Below are 16,113 nucleotides of genomic sequence, written 5' to 3' on the forward strand. Positions count from 1 at the left end.
CTCTTTAACTCCTGCCCTTAGGAGTAATAGAGGTCTAGAGGTGATAAAAAAGAACGACTCCCTTAGCCTAATAACTCTTCTACGCGGAGAACTCCGCCTAATCTAGGAACCTCTTTTTAACCCACCTATAGAATAATATCACCCCTAAAATAAGCATTAAAGAATAAGAGATAAAAGTAAGAGATAAAAGAAAAGGGGATAGAGCTTATAACTATAAAGATTCCTCTTAAACACTCCATGGATAAACGTGATTATAAAGAATAAAGTTCCTTAATAAAGAGTATTATCCTAAGATAACCTAACTAGCGGCTAATACTATAAACATAAAGGCCCTATAAAAGCAAAGAGACTACTACTAAGAACTCTTCTAAGGGATTCCACTATAAGCTCCTAACTTATTATCTAATCTTTAAATAACTTATATAATACTCTTTTACCTGCTAGAGGCCTATAACCATAACTTATAATATATAAAGATAGAAGGTGCTTCTAAAAAGGGAAGTTATAATATATAAATAAGGCTATTTTCTATAAGAGTTCAGGTGACTAGGCACCCATAGGCAGCTCCTAACTTATCTATAAGACCTTTTCGTTAACTCCTAACTTTTCTTATTTTTCTTCTTCTTATTCTTTTAAAGAGCACCTTACTTAATAACTATAGAGCTACTTATCTAGTAAACTCGCTTGACCTCCTTAAACCTAGTATATTTATTCTATTTAATAGCGAATATATTAAGGCCGGCACGACTTTATTTCCGATCTTAGGCCACGGTACCCGAGTACTATAAGAGATTTTTAATAGCGCTAAAGGCGCTTTAAAGGTAGATTTAACGCTAAAGAAGGTGGCTATTATTGAGGGGTTTTATACGAATATAGTCTTAGAGGCTTTACTACGAAAGGTTAGGATTTAGGTCTAAGCCTACGATTATTCCTTATACTACGGGACTCTAAAGAAAAGCGAGATTTTATTAAAGATAAGCCGCCAACATAACCTTACCTTCCTTAAATATAAGCCCCTTTCTTTATACTTCTTTTCTTCCCGTTTAGGCCCTAAAAGCTAGGGGGTAATTCCGATCCGTATAGACCCTATCTAGCTATTCCTGGCAGTAGCTTACCGACTAAGGCCACGCTTTTATCCTTCTCGAGACCCTCTATATCCCCCTATCGATATTAAGAATCTATAGTATCTTAGGGCAGGTTATCTTAGGCTAGAGGCGCTCCGCGCGCTAGTTAGGAATACCCGAAATATATAGATTTCTAAAACTAAGCGGCGTAACTATAAGACCTACTATATAACCTACTAAACGCGGGTTATCTCTTAGTAGAAGTTAGAGAATCGCTTACCTCGCCTATTTTAGCGTGTCCTATGGGATATTAGAGACTTGCTGTTATGGGTACGATTATATATATATCGATTACGTGATCGGTTATTATATTATAAATATATTAAAGAAAGGCGAAGCCGTCACTATACAGAACGGCTCGGGCAGTATAATCTCGGATAAGTATTCGATAACAGGAGTGCTTAAGACCACGAAGTGCATATAACCAAAACAATATATATAATAAGGAGACCTTCAGAAAAGGTTCCTGGAGGTGCCCGCTGCTCTGATCAGGGCAACGTAGCTTAAACGAAGTGAATATAATAAACGTGGTCAAACTTAGGGTCAAAAGGATAATAATTATATAGGATAATAAGCATCCTCTATATCTAGGTAGCGTCGCTATGTATATATAATATATAAGATAAATAAAAAAGATACGCGCGTCCTATAACGTTACGTGATATCCTAACGATATAGCACTAGGTCTCCGATCTACCCCTTTATAACCGGCCCTAGTTATCTTACTTATATCCTCGTAGCTATAATAACTCTAAATATTATTAGATTACCTTAATTAAGCTAAGTATAATCTAGTAATATTATTCTAAAGACTTACTTACGCTTATAAAGAGTCCGTCCGCTGACTATATAATCCTCCTTCTTAGTATATACTCGCTCCGTAGCGGCTATAACTATATCCTCGTCCCACTTAATTCTAGTATTATATCGTAACTATCCTTCCTAGGGAATCGCGTATAAAGGCGGTATATATAAAGAACTATTAACGGCGGCGTTATAAAGTGTCGCACGGTAGATACTATTATATAAGTAAACCTAGTCGTCCCGGGAGAATAAGCTAGGCCTAATCGGGCTAAGATAAGAGTCTATAGGGCGAGGATTATATAGTCTATAGAATAAGTGACTACGAGATATCTCGATACCCTTATTTTACTCCTCTATATCCTTAATCTATTTACCCTGGATATTAATCTTCCTAGGCTACACTAAGACTTTCTTTAGCGATATCTAAATAATTTTATAACTATTTAAGTTAATACTAGCGAACTTAGAAGGCTTAGAGGACTTAGGAGTCTTCTTAGGACTCTTTATAACCTTAGTGACCTTCTTAGGCGTGACCGGTGCTAAAGGCTTCTTAGAGATATTCTTAGGCGTCTTAGGATATACCGGAATACTAGTATTGTTCTTAGGAGTACTCCTAAGTAACGCCTAAGTCTTCTTCTTAACCTAATTAGAGGAACTAAGAGCTATAGGCTTGGATTTAATAATAGGCTTATTAATAGGGGTAAAACCTATACTCTTAGGAGGAGGCGGTAGAGGAGATTAAGGGACTACTAGAATTACTAATATCTTCTAGTAGCTAAAACCGAGAATCGCTTTAACGTAAGACAGCCATTCTTCCTTAATATAACGCGTATAAGCGGCGCTATTACTCCCCTAGTAATATCCTTATATAAACCGATAAATCTTTAAGCTCTAAGGGAATAAGTAGCCCTCTTAGATAACGGCTTATATCTACTCGATAATAAAAAGACTATATAAGTAATTATCCGTTTAATAAGGGCCGGGAATAATATAAAAACAGTAAATAAGGCTAGAGACGGCCTTATCGGGTGTATTAATACTATATAGCTAACCGATAGTATACTTAAATAACCGTAGGAGGCGGTCCTTGGTATTACTGGTATTCTAAATACTATTATATCTATATATACACTATATCTCTTAATCTATAATTAGACTAATAAAGTGATTATCGAAGTAATAAATAATAAGGACAAAGCGACTTCTCTTAATACGGTTAATCTCTCTAAGCGGTTAAGGAGAGTAAACTAGCGTCCGGCTATTTAACTCCTAATAAGGGGTAATATTAACCTAGGCTACGGGACGGCTATCCCCTTACCTACGCTTAAACATTACACGCATTATATCCTCTAGACTGCCTTTCTTAAGCTATCTCTTATTCGTTAGGTCGTAGTATATCCTAAACGATAACTATACTATAGGATAAGCATCCTAGGACCTCTCGCTGAATATACTCACTATAGGGATATAAGGGAGTATTGCATTAATTATAGCAGCGTTAAGTTCGCTGTCTATAGTATTCTCGAGGAGGCGTTAGACTACGCGTATATTATCCTTAGGCTGCTAACGGAAGCCTATAAAAGGAGCAGCGTTATCGGGGACATTAAATAAACGGTGCGGCAGAGCTTATTAAGGAAACACCTATCGGCTATTATTAGGGTCGCCGATACGATAGGGGCGTATAGTCTTATTAATAGTAACACGAGTAGCGGGAACGATATTAACGGTAAGGATAGGACCGGCGGGAGCCGGCTCCTAATAATTAAAGGTAAGGGAAGCAGATATTCTAAATATCTCTGTTAGCCTAATCACGGTAACGTATAGACGGAGGATATAGGGGAAAATATATAAGGGTAGCGGGGTAATAAATAATAAAGAAATGGGTGGCGGGGGTAAGCTAGAAAAACGAATTTAACGATATAAGAAAAAAGAGGAAGAGAGGGAAAACGGGTTAACTAAAGCTGGTGATAGGCGATATATATCCTCTATCGATATCTAATATTTCTAGGCAGTGCCTCCCTTATAAGACTAGCTTTAACTAGAGTTTCTATTACGGCTACTAACTAAATAGGGTCGTGATTATTAAAGAAAGGGTAATCCTAATACTATTTATGGTTTTCGGATAAAGGTAACTTAGTGGATTAGGCGTAGGATCTAAATACGGAAATCGGCTTACCGTGTAACCGATCTAATTAGATAAAAAGATAAGATAGTACCTTTTCTATTATACCTATAATCGCCACTATATAATAAAGCGATATAAGGAAGGTAATCGTGAATCACGCTTAAAGCCTAATCTTTTAGTAACTTAAAATAGGCTATTTATTTAACTACGCCTCCTTAAGTCACTAAACTATAAATCGCTAGGCTATATCACCTATTATCAAGGGATATAAGGCGGAGGGCTGCTAGCCAGAGGCGTATCGTTTAGGCTCTACGTCTTTATATTATCTTTCGACTCGATATCGTGTTTTCCTATAAACTTCTTATTATTAATAATAATAATAAGATTATCGATATATCCGCTAAAGCTCCAATCACGGGGCTTAATAACCTTAGCTCTTATAAGCGTGAAAAAGCCGTGGCTCGTTAGGAGTTAGTCTATCCTATACCGTGTTTCTAGTCTAAGACACGACTTATCGCGGGTACGGTTAATAAGTATAATATTTTTATAACGGTCTAAGATATAATAGTAAGTTCTTTTTACGCTTCTTATCGTGTTACCATAATCAGGGTAAGCTAATATTATAGATATAGGCAAACTCGTACTTTATTTAGTACGAAGTGGCTAGTAAGGGTAGCGCTTTATATATTAAACTAGATTTCGGAGGCTAAGTTATCTAAGGTGACTCTAAGGCTATTATCGTAGGCCGGGTATAGGATAGCCTACTAAATCTTACTAATAGAGATATAGAATAGGAGTTATTTAAGAAGGTAAGGTCTAATAATAGCTTATCTTTATTTCGTCGCCGTGTATTCGTGGCTAAGGACCGTACTAATCCCTAGAAGGAGTATATTATAAAGACGGTAACCCGGGCTTATACGGTTAGAGCCCTGATTATCTAAGGGTTCGGGGTTATTAATAAGGTACCGTGCCAGTACTATAAGGAATAGTAATCGGCTATAAGTAATTAGGTTAATAATAAGATCACTTATCCTTTCTTTAAGTGCGTATCGCTCTAACGTAATAATCGATTTCCGGACTACGCTAACTACTATTTTTATAAGATAGCTTATATATATCGTGATAATAAGCTCCGGAAATAGTTCTATTAGTCTAATCAGGAGGTCTTATAGCTAGATAGTAACTATATAGGTATTAGTCACTGTAATCTATATACTAAAGACTTACTAGTACTGCTATAGTCTATATATAACGATAAGATATATCCACGGCTTTCGCCTTAGTACGGTGTCTTCGTGGTAAGCACTATTACTCTATACTATAAAAGTGCTCGGCAGATATATAACGTTTATAAAGGAAGGGGTCTTAAACTATGGGACTATATAATAGCATAGGTCCCTATATTAGCGTATAAATATAAGGACGACCTTAAGAAGTTCTATCGCACTATTTAGAATAACCCGATAAAAAGGGATTAAGAAAAGACGGTGGAGTGGTATTATATCCCTTTTATCTCTAGGGCTTAGGCTTAGCGGTATAAGTCGGAAGTATACGGCCCTAGTAATAGTGATTATAAGACTAAGCCGGAGTAAGATATAGATAGGTGATTCGGGTAGTGATTACTATAATCAGGGTAACCTTAGTGTGATTAGGATATTTTTATTTCGGTGCGCGGCGTAAACGGATAAAGGAAAGCTAGATAAATAATAAATATTTTTAATAGATATATCTTTACGGTATCTACTTAGTTAGTGCGTATAAACAGAAAATAGTAATAATAAAATATAAATAAAAGGAACTAATAAATAAAATAATAAATAAAAGGGCGTGGAATAGGGTAATTAGGGTAATAAAGGGTAAACGGGAAAGAAATAGGAAAAAGAGCGAGTTAAGGAGTCCTAAAAGTAGTGTTTTTATTTTAGGGGGTAGTAGTTAGTTTTCGACGATAAATAAATAGCGGTACCTTATATATCCTCGGCCCTAATACTATATATAAGACTCCTATTAAATATAGTATTACCAGGATCAGGTTAACTAGGTAGGAAATAATAATAAGGGATAAAGTATAAGGTCCTAGTATAGTCCTTATACTTACTTAGGTTAAAGTCAGGATCTCTAGGGATATAGACTTTGACTCTTCCCGACTATATCGCTTTCCGGAGCTTTGCTTTTAACCTCTTATAATACTCGCCTAGTAAGTCCTAAAGTCTTACTAACCGTTATAAAAGTACGTTAAGGGTCTAATTAGGGGAACCTGCGTCGTCTTAACGCTTATTATCCTCGGCCCTAGTATCTTTATTAGTGGATTCACCTAGGAGGAGGGGTGCTTTAACTAGCTCTTTATCGACAAGGATACCACGGGCAGGGTATATAATTATTAGTTCTTTAGCGTAGTCCCTTTCCAGTATCGTCTAGTCCTCCGGCTCCTAGTATCCGTCTTCGTCCTAGATAAATTTCTTAAGGCGGTTAGCGGTAAAAGTAACGCCCTAGAGCTCTTCCCCTAACAAAGTCGATAGCCTAAAAGTCTTATTATCCTAATTAAACGATATAATATAAAATAAGCTATTCTAGCGGTAGTCCAGCTTCTTATCGCGGCTTATATTAATAGCTAGCTTAGTATCGTATATAAGGATAAGGTCGCCGACTTAGAGTCTTTACTTACACAGGGTCCTAACTCTTAAACGGTTAATAGAGTCTATCTTCTATTACCGTTACTTATTAACTATATCGGCAGTAATCCTCTAGTCGGCTTTTAACTAGGCGAAGGCCCTTAGGCGCAGTAATATCTTTTTTTCGGGGGTCTTAACGCGGCCCTAGTCAAGCACTCTCTAAGTAAGGCAGGTCGTCTTAATAGGCGTGATAGCCTTATAGCTATAGAGGAGGTAAAAAGGGGTCCTTCCGGTGGATACTCGGATAGTTATACGGTCCGCGAAAAGGACTATAGACAGGATCTTATATAACGTACCGCGGTAAATCTTCTACTAGATAGTAAGCGTGTAGGCGATAGGCTTATATCCTACCTTATTTAGACTATTAGCGCGGGGGTAATAGGTAAAGATAACCTTACGCTTTATTAAGTATACCCGATTTAGCTTAATCATGCTACCCTTATTCTTAGGACCTCCGTTTATAATAATATACTAGTATAGTCTATAGCGGTAGATAACGTCTTCCTATAAGAACATCGCGATAGCTCGCGATGTATTCTTCCGTAGTAAACAGGCTTTAACCTATCCCGTAAATATATATCGAGCTTCTACTAAGTAATACCCGTTAAGATACTAGATATTAAGACTTACCTATATAAAGGGGAGGGCTTATTAAGGTAGTTAAGTAGCGATTAGGGGATCTTCGTGTGCTTTGCCTTAGCGGCTCTAATACTTAGCGTATACTTTAATAACCTCCTTAGTCTGCTTATAGATCCCGTCCTAGGTATATAGGGGGGTAAGCTTCTAGTATATCCGGTCCCTTATATAGTGGCCTAACTCGTTATAGGCTCTCCTGATTAGGGTAACCTAAGTCTTTTTATTATTAATCCACCTTTTAGGAGTCGAATCTTTCTTAGTAACTCTTATTTATAGTAGACTATCCTTTATAAAAACACGGGTCGATTAATCTTTAACGCGGCGGGCGTTATAAGGGTCTATTCCGGAGGGTATCCGCAGGCTTATTAAATATAAGGCCACTTATTAAAAGAACTAGCTTTAGGTAATATCCGGGTCTAAAACGTCTTCGGCCAGGGTAGGGTTATTAAACCTCTTATCCGTATCTATAAGGAAGATTCGGCTATTAATAAAGTCGTTAATATCTCCCTTTATAGCGTCGCTAGCCTAATTAAACAGAGTGGTAGGTATCCTCGAAAATCCGTCGGCTATAGTATTCTTAGTTCCCTTAATATACTTAACCTTAAAGTCAAAGAGTCGGATCCAGGTAATCCACTAAGTAATAAATACGCTAGGCAGGTCCGTAGCAGAACCACTAAGCTAGGATATTAAGGCTTAAGTATCTGTTTCTAGTATAAAGCGGACTCCGTAAAAATAGTTACGGAGTCGGCGAAGCACCTTTAATACTCCCTTTAACTTTAGCTTACCGGCGTTATAGACCTTCTCCGCCGGGTCCTATCTACCGCTTTTATACCAGGTAATAGCTCTCTTCCTATCGATATACTAGCCTAAGATCCCGCCCTAGCCCTCGATATATATATTAATAATTATATAAATAATACTAGCCCTTTACCGTACTTAATAGTGATTAGAACTAGTATAGAGGTTAAAGTAACCTTAAGAGTATCTATAGCGTACTACTAAGGCTCGCTTTATAGGAAAACGGAAATCTTCTTTAGCAGGTCTATTAATAGCCCCGCGATAATAGCGAAGCGGTAGATCCAGATACGGTAAAAGGTGGCGAGACTAAGAAAAGAACGGACTTCGGAAATAGTCCGGTACTTCTACTACTTAGTTAACTTAGCTACCTTAGCCTGCTTAGGGGAACGACTATCGGTTCCGTATATATAGCCCACGATAATAGCCGCTTTCTAACACTATTAGCTTTTAGCGCCTACTATAATACCTCTAGTAAGCTCTATATTAAGAAGGACTTTATCGATATTACTAATATACTCGGCTATATAGCGGCGAATTCTAGGTTTAATTAGGGTATCGTTATAGGTAGTTATCGGCCCTTTAACCGCGATATTATTAATAAAGAGTCGATAGCACTAGGGAATAAGGTCGTAAAGGATACGAGTTATAGTATATATAAACTAGGCCACTAAGTTAGTCGCCCCTTATAAAAGGGTATATATCCAAAAAAGTCCTAAAACCGTAGCGAAGGTTATTAAGTCCCTTAATTCCTTATCGAGGGTAACCTAGTCGTAGCCGGAGAAGAAATCCAGAAAGGAAACTATCTTATATATACCGAAGTCCTCGGAAAACTTATTAGCCCTAGGCGGGATAAAGGCATCGCGTAGGGTAATAGTATTAATCTTAGTAGCAGAGTTAATAAGGCGTATATTACTATCTTTCTTCTTTATAAGTAACCAGAGGTTTTAGTAGGCCGCGTAGCTTTCTTTAATAACCCCTTTATCCTTCCTATCCTTAATTATCTTAACGATAATAGACTCTAGGGCTCTTAGGATAGGGATCCCTTTCGCCTACTATACCTTATACGGAACCACCTTAATCTTCTATAGCGGGGCGACTCTAGGGTCGAGTCTCCTATACTCTTATTAATCCTATATAAGGGCAGCTTCGTGGTTTAGGAGGGTCTTTATTAAGAGCTCCTTTTCTATAGGTAGTAAATAGTCGGTAGAGTCCAGGATATCTTTAAGTCGCTCTTCCGTGAGTCTTAAGTAAGGGGTAATCTTAGAGAACTTTAGGGTGATTAGGCTAATAAAACGGTTATCTTCCTGCTCCTATATATCCTCGGGAATTTCCGCTAAGATCTTCTGCTTCTAGAGGGGGTCGCCTTCGGGGACGGAACTATCGGATAGCGCGTTATCTATAGGGTAAATCTTAAGGGCTTTCGGCTTATATATAGTATAGATAGCCTAATTAGGCTCATAGTATACCTCCTTAATTAGGTCTTAATACTTTCCCCTCTTCGGGGTTTATAGCTTCTTTATAGCCACTACGGCGGCGCTAATAATACGCGTATCTTTAGCCCTTAGAGGCGATAACGCTAATAACTAATAAGACTTCCACGCTTCCGACTTAAAATTAACGCAAATAATTTAGTATAAATTAGGCTAATTAGGGTAACTATAATAAGGATTTATAGAAAAATATAGTAGTAAAGGAAGAAAACGGTGTTTACGGTATTATCGGGCTTCTTTATTATATTTCTTATACCCTCGGCCCTAATTCTATAGTATCGCCCTTAAAGCCACGTATACCCTTAGTAAAAGTGGCTTAATCTCCTTAAAGAACACGAAGGCCACTAAAGATACTATATCTGTATCCCTAATTATATATTAAATCTTATCGCCCTCCTTTAATACGTCTAAAAGGTAATAGTTAGCCTTTTCCTTAATAAATAGCGAGGTAGCGGCCCTAAGCTAATAGGTAGGGTCGCTATTCTAGAGCTAATATTAATTAGCCTAATTAGACCGATCTTTATCGATCTAACGCCTCTTATTAGCCTTATAGTTCGGCTAGCTTTAGTTCCTCGGTATCTCCTTAATCTACTCGTAATAGGCGATAGGTATAAGAATATAGGCGTTACTAAGCATAAAGTCGGTATCGATCTAACCGTCCCGGAAAAAAAGGACGCTCTGGTCTCCTAGATCCACGGTATACTAAGTAGTATATCGGGCCCTAGACCGGGGAGAACTTAGAAGTTAAAGACGCTACTCTGCTCGCCGACCTATAAACGCTCCTTGAGGTATCTAGTACACGGTTATCCCTCCTTGTTATTAAGGCTCTTAATTCGGATCTCGGTCTAGCTAATACGATATTCTAAACCAAAACGTCTTATAATAGCTATAAAGATAGTATTAAAGGTGGCTCCTATATCGATAATAGCCTTTATAAAAACGTTAGGGTTATACGTTATAGCACCCTTTCGAGTAAGCCGGCACTTTAAGACTATATACCGGGTAATAACTAGGGGATTATCGGTTTTAGGGGCTACCTCTCTCTTAACGATAATAAGGGTACTCGAGCTAGTATTATCGGGTTAGGCGAATAAGACGGTGTATCCCTTTAATAAAGGTAAGGGAGGAGGTATACTAGGGGGACCTTATTTATTAAGGAAAAAGGCTTTATAAGCGGTTAGATAAATAATCTCGCGTTATAGTTAACTAGTCTTAGCGGCGTATATCCTCTTATTATTTCTTAGCTTCGTATCCGGGTCGGTAAGAAGGTGGTACTAGATAGGAACCTTAATACGGAGGTCCTTAATTTACCTATCCAGGTCTAATCAAGCTTCCTCTAGGTTATAAGGCTAATCCGCGGAGTAGCTAGGCTTATATTTACTAATAGTCTCTGGTTACTATTACTTATACTATATCGGCGCTTCGTCTATATCCACTTTTTTATTAATAGTCTTAGCTATAAGTAGAGTCGGGACCCGGTAGCCTAAAGTAGGGTTTAACTTTTATAGGCGCTATTTAATAACTTAATTAGGGAAACGGACGGCTTTAGGAGTGGCTTTAACGACTCTCCCGCTCCTAGTCGTGTAAAGAGGCTATAAGGGGGGCTGCTTTTTCCGAGTATCCTTTAACGCCGTATAGATATCCGCCTACTAATAATCGGATATAATAAACACGAAATTAACGCTAGCGCTTATTATAGGAGCCTTAGCCTTCGCTTTTTCCTCCTTTAGCCTAGTATAACATTCTAACGTTACTCTTATAACGTCTTTATCTTAATAAGGAGGCTTCCGGAGTTAATACTAATATAGTAGGCTTTAGCTAGGTCTTTATACTTCCCTTAAAGGCGCGTGCTAAGCTAATAGAGGACGGACCGCCGGTACGGCTAGTCTTATTACTTAAGGTATATATCCTAGGGCCAGGGCTACTACTCGTTATTCTAGTCTAAGGGGAGGTAGTCGGGATACCTAAACCTAACTAGGTGCTGGGTCTTATCTAGCTATAGTACCGCGCACTGCTTATAGCAGTAACGCTCCTATCTATAATAAAAGTAATAAAGGGGTAGTTTATTAATAGGGTGGTATTATAACGGACCGCCGGAATAGGGGTAGGAATTCCTATTCCTATACCGCGGTGGCCCTTACCCGTACTATATATTATCCTTATATATACCGATATTAATCTAATTAGGGGTAATATAATAAGCTACTAGAGTAGCGTCCTGCCTCTCCGAAGTAGATTACTTTACGGCGGCGTAGAATAGGGTCTTTAGGTAAGGGTCGGCAGCGAGGATCGCGTTAACCTTATCGGCTCTTACTTAATATAAGAGGGCCACGACTTAGGGAACCGTCTTCCTAATAACGCCCGTATTATCGTAAACTATAAAAATAGCGCACTTCTCTAAAAGCTCCGTTAACTTATCTATATCGCTCCTTATCTATATAGCCGGTTTAGGCACTATAGTAGGCCTCCCTAAAATAGTCGGCGTGTACGTTATCGGGTTAGCCTGATTAGGCTAAGGCGTAATAGCTAGTATCGGTTTAGTGGTTAGTATAGGAGTAGGAATATCTATAATACTCGCTACTTTATTAATAGGCCGCCCGTCGGCTACCTAGACGTCTTCTGCCTACTCTTTTAGTATATCCGATAAGTCGTAATACCTGCGTAGCCGGTTCTTTAGGTTAACGAACTTATACTTTATCCGATTTATAAGCTATATATTAATATCTTAGTATAGGATAGCGAGGAAGATATTATAAAGCTCGTGGTCCTTGACGAAGGTACCGCTAACTTCGTTAGCTCTCGACTTCTATACCGTAACGCTCGTTAATAGCCGTTTAACTTATTAGACTATCTTAACCTTCTTGTGCTTATAAGTAAGTCGTAGTTAGAGCACTTTATTACATAGGTCGAGCTGCTAGTCGGGGTCTAGGTAGGAGTATTTATTAATAAGCCGCTGCTTTAGGTTCTTCTATCGGCTGCCGAATACTTTAATTAGTCGGATTATTTTATTAACCGTAGGACGGATATTAGCCTCCGTGAATAGGCTAATATAAGAGATTTTATCGGCCTCGCTAAGGCGGTTAAGCTTAGCGTAGTCTTAATAATCCCTAAGGAAGGTGGATAGGGCCCTCCTATTAAAGCGAGGGGCTCCCTTAGTAAAGGGGTTTAGGGGCGCGCGAGATATAATAGTAGCTTTATCCCTCTTATCGTCGTACAGACTAATATACTAGTGGATAGCCGCGAGCGTCTTTAAGGTAAGGCTCGCCTTAAAGTTCTTTAGGATGTTATTAGGAGGTATAATCTTTATACTAGGAGCGTGGGCCTGCTAGGGAGCGCTTAGTCCGGGGGAAACGGGGGAAACGGGGGAAATAGGGGGAATAGGGGGAATAGGGGGAACGGGGGGGGCTAGCCCGCCGATAGGGGTCGGGTTACCCTGACTAGGCGAAGGGGAAGCCGATACGGCTCTATAACCGGACGCCGGGGCGCCCTAACCGTAAAAGACGGTCGTTAATAGGCTAATACCGGGGTCTACGTCCCCTTACCTAAGCGAGGCGGTTATAAAAGGAGGGTTAGCTATAAAAGCGGCGTTACCCTAATTAGGCGTAACCATAGTCGCTAGGGTTAGGATAGCCGCGTGTATACTATTATTATTAGGCTTAGAGTCGCTATAGACTATAACCGTAGGGGGAGGGTTATAATAGTCGGTCCACTACGAAGCCGTTATATTATTAAAAGGGGGGGGGGTTAATCTATTATAGTAACTAGTTTAGGCAGATTAAGGGAATCGGGGTCTTTAAAAAAGAAAGGGTTAAAAAACGAGAAGTAGTCGTGTATTAAGTCTATAAGTCTAAGGATAATTCCACTTAGCGATAGGGGGTAGGAGAAGCCCTTTTTTTAAGGGCCCTAAAAGATATAATATAAGTATTCTCCGCGAAGGCTTAGGAGGGAACCTATTATAGTTAGACTAACGGAGATACCTATAAGGAATAGGATAAGGTATCGCTAGCTATTATAGGAGATTAGTTTAAGTCGTATCCGGGATCCACTAATAGGTTTACCTAACCGCCAGGTCTATAAGGGCGCGGTATCTCGGGCCTTCTTAATAGGTTCTTCTAACTATTAGGGCCTTATATAACTAGATTTTCTTAAAATTCTCGGGGCTAGGGACTCACCGCTGTTCGTATAAGCCTTTATTACCCTGATTATAGTATAGTTAACCCTACGCCTTTATTATTTCCTACTAAGAGGGTCGTAGTAAAAGATCTTTTTATATTTAGGCTCTACGGCCCCTAATAGTCTATATCCGTAGCTTTTCTTATTCCGGTAAAGGAGCGCTCCCTCCGTATCTATATCTATACTATATCCGGAATCTATCTTATAGTTAATCCATTCTTTATTCTATTTATTATACCTTTTTCTTAACTATTTTTCGCTTTTCTATCTACCTTTACCTTATCGGCGGTAAGGGCCTATCTCTCCGTCTATAGCTCTTATCTTATTTTTAGTAAGGAGGATCCGTCCCCGTTTTCTGGTTATTAGGGTTTATTAAGGCTATATAGGGGCAGGTTTCCTAGGCTATTATCGTAATCTCTATACTAATTTTAAATATTAATATTTTATTTTTAATCTCGGCCCCTTAGCTATATACTTCCTTTCTTTACTCTTATAATTACTATATAGTTTATTTAGGTAGGCCGGAACTCCCCTTAAGTACTTTCGGTTACCTTAATTAGACGGTCAGGACTTCTTAGGCACCGAATAGATCCGCCTCCGAGTATTAATTAAAGAAAGGCGAAGCCGTTACTATACAGAACGGCTTAGGTAGTATAATCTCGGATAAGTCTTCGATAACAGGAGTGCTTAAGACCACGAAGTGTATATAACCAAAACAACATATATAATAAGGAGACCTTTAGAAAAGGTTCCTAGAGGTGCGCGCTGCTCTAATCAGGGCAACGTAGCTTAAACGAAGTGAAATATAATAAACGTGGCAAAACTTAGGGTTAAAAGGATAATAATTATATAGGATAATAAGCATCCTCTATATCTAGGTAGCGTCGCTACGTATATATTATATATAAGATAAATAAAAAAGATACGCGCGTCCTATAACGTTACGTGATATCCTAACGATACAGCACTGGGTCTCCGATCCACCCCTCTATAATATAGCCTCCGAACCCCTCTTTAGGAGGAGGCCAGAGTTTAATTTTCACCTTGTTAACACCCCCCTATAGGGGTGATGTCCCTTTGCCCTGTGATACTCTTCTTTTACTCCGCGCGCGAACCCCCCTCCTGATATATTGAACTCTCTACCTTTTAAAGGGCGCGCCGACCGTTAGGAAGTATCGCAGGGCAACCAGGTTAGTTTTATCACGTCTTCTACGTTAGGCTTACGTCGCCTAGGGCAGTCACGATCATTACGTCTTTAGTTATATCTTTAGTTACGTCTTCGGTTACGTCTTTAGTCACGTCTTTAGTTTAAGTAGTTCGATTAGTTCGAGCAGTTCGATTAGTTTATTTAGTTATTTAGATCGTTTAGGTTAGTTAGGTCTTATATACGCGCGGGCGATTAACTTATTACTAGTAGGCAGGTCCTAGAGGGACGCTGCGCTGCTATAGAGTATTCGTGCTATAGGCTATTATAGACTAACTGGCTAGAGGGCGGGGCTGCCTAGGAACTAACTGGTTAGCTGATAAATTAATTAAACTGGTTAAACTAATAGAACTAATAGAATTAATTAATTCGAATCGCGGAACCGGGCAGGCCTTTACGAAGGACCCGGGTGATTAAACTAATTAAACGGATTAAGCTAATTAAACCATATAACCGTGGTCCTTTGCGAAGGACCTGGCCGGTTGTTTTAAGCTGTTTAAACCGTGTGACTATAGTCCTTTGTATAGGAGCCGGGCGGTTATTTAGAGCTATTCGAATCGCGGAACCGGGCAGGCCTTCTTAAAGGACCTGGGCGATTAAATGAATTGAACTGATTGAACCGCGCGGCCGCGGACCTTATTAAAGGACCCGGGTAATCGAAGCGATTAAACCGATTAAATCGATTAAACCGATCGAAGCGATTGAACCGATTAAACCGAGCGACCGGGTAGACCTTTGCGAAGGATCCGGGTAGTTGTTTTAAGCTATTCGAACCGTGTGGCCGGGCAGACCTTTACGAAGAACCCTGGCGGTTATTTTAAGCTGTTTGAATCGCGGAACCGGGACCTTATTAAAGGACCCCGGCGATTAAACCGATTGAACCGATTGAACCGATTAAACCGATTAAACCGAGTAACCGGGTAGACCTTTGCGAAGGGCCTAGGCCGGTATTTTAAGCGATTGGATGGACCTTTTTAAAGGCCCAGATTAATAATTCGATGGATCGATTCGATAGATTACGCCTAATGGATTTTAATTGATTTATTCAGTTATTTTGGATTGATTTTGACTGCTATTTTAAAGGCAGCTC

The sequence above is a fragment of the Sodiomyces alcalophilus genome (assembly GCF_042370955.1).
Source record: "Sodiomyces alcalophilus JCM 7366 unplaced genomic scaffold ACRALscaffold_5, whole genome shotgun sequence".
Taxonomy (NCBI): domain Eukaryota; kingdom Fungi; phylum Ascomycota; class Sordariomycetes; order Glomerellales; family Plectosphaerellaceae; genus Sodiomyces; species Sodiomyces alcalophilus.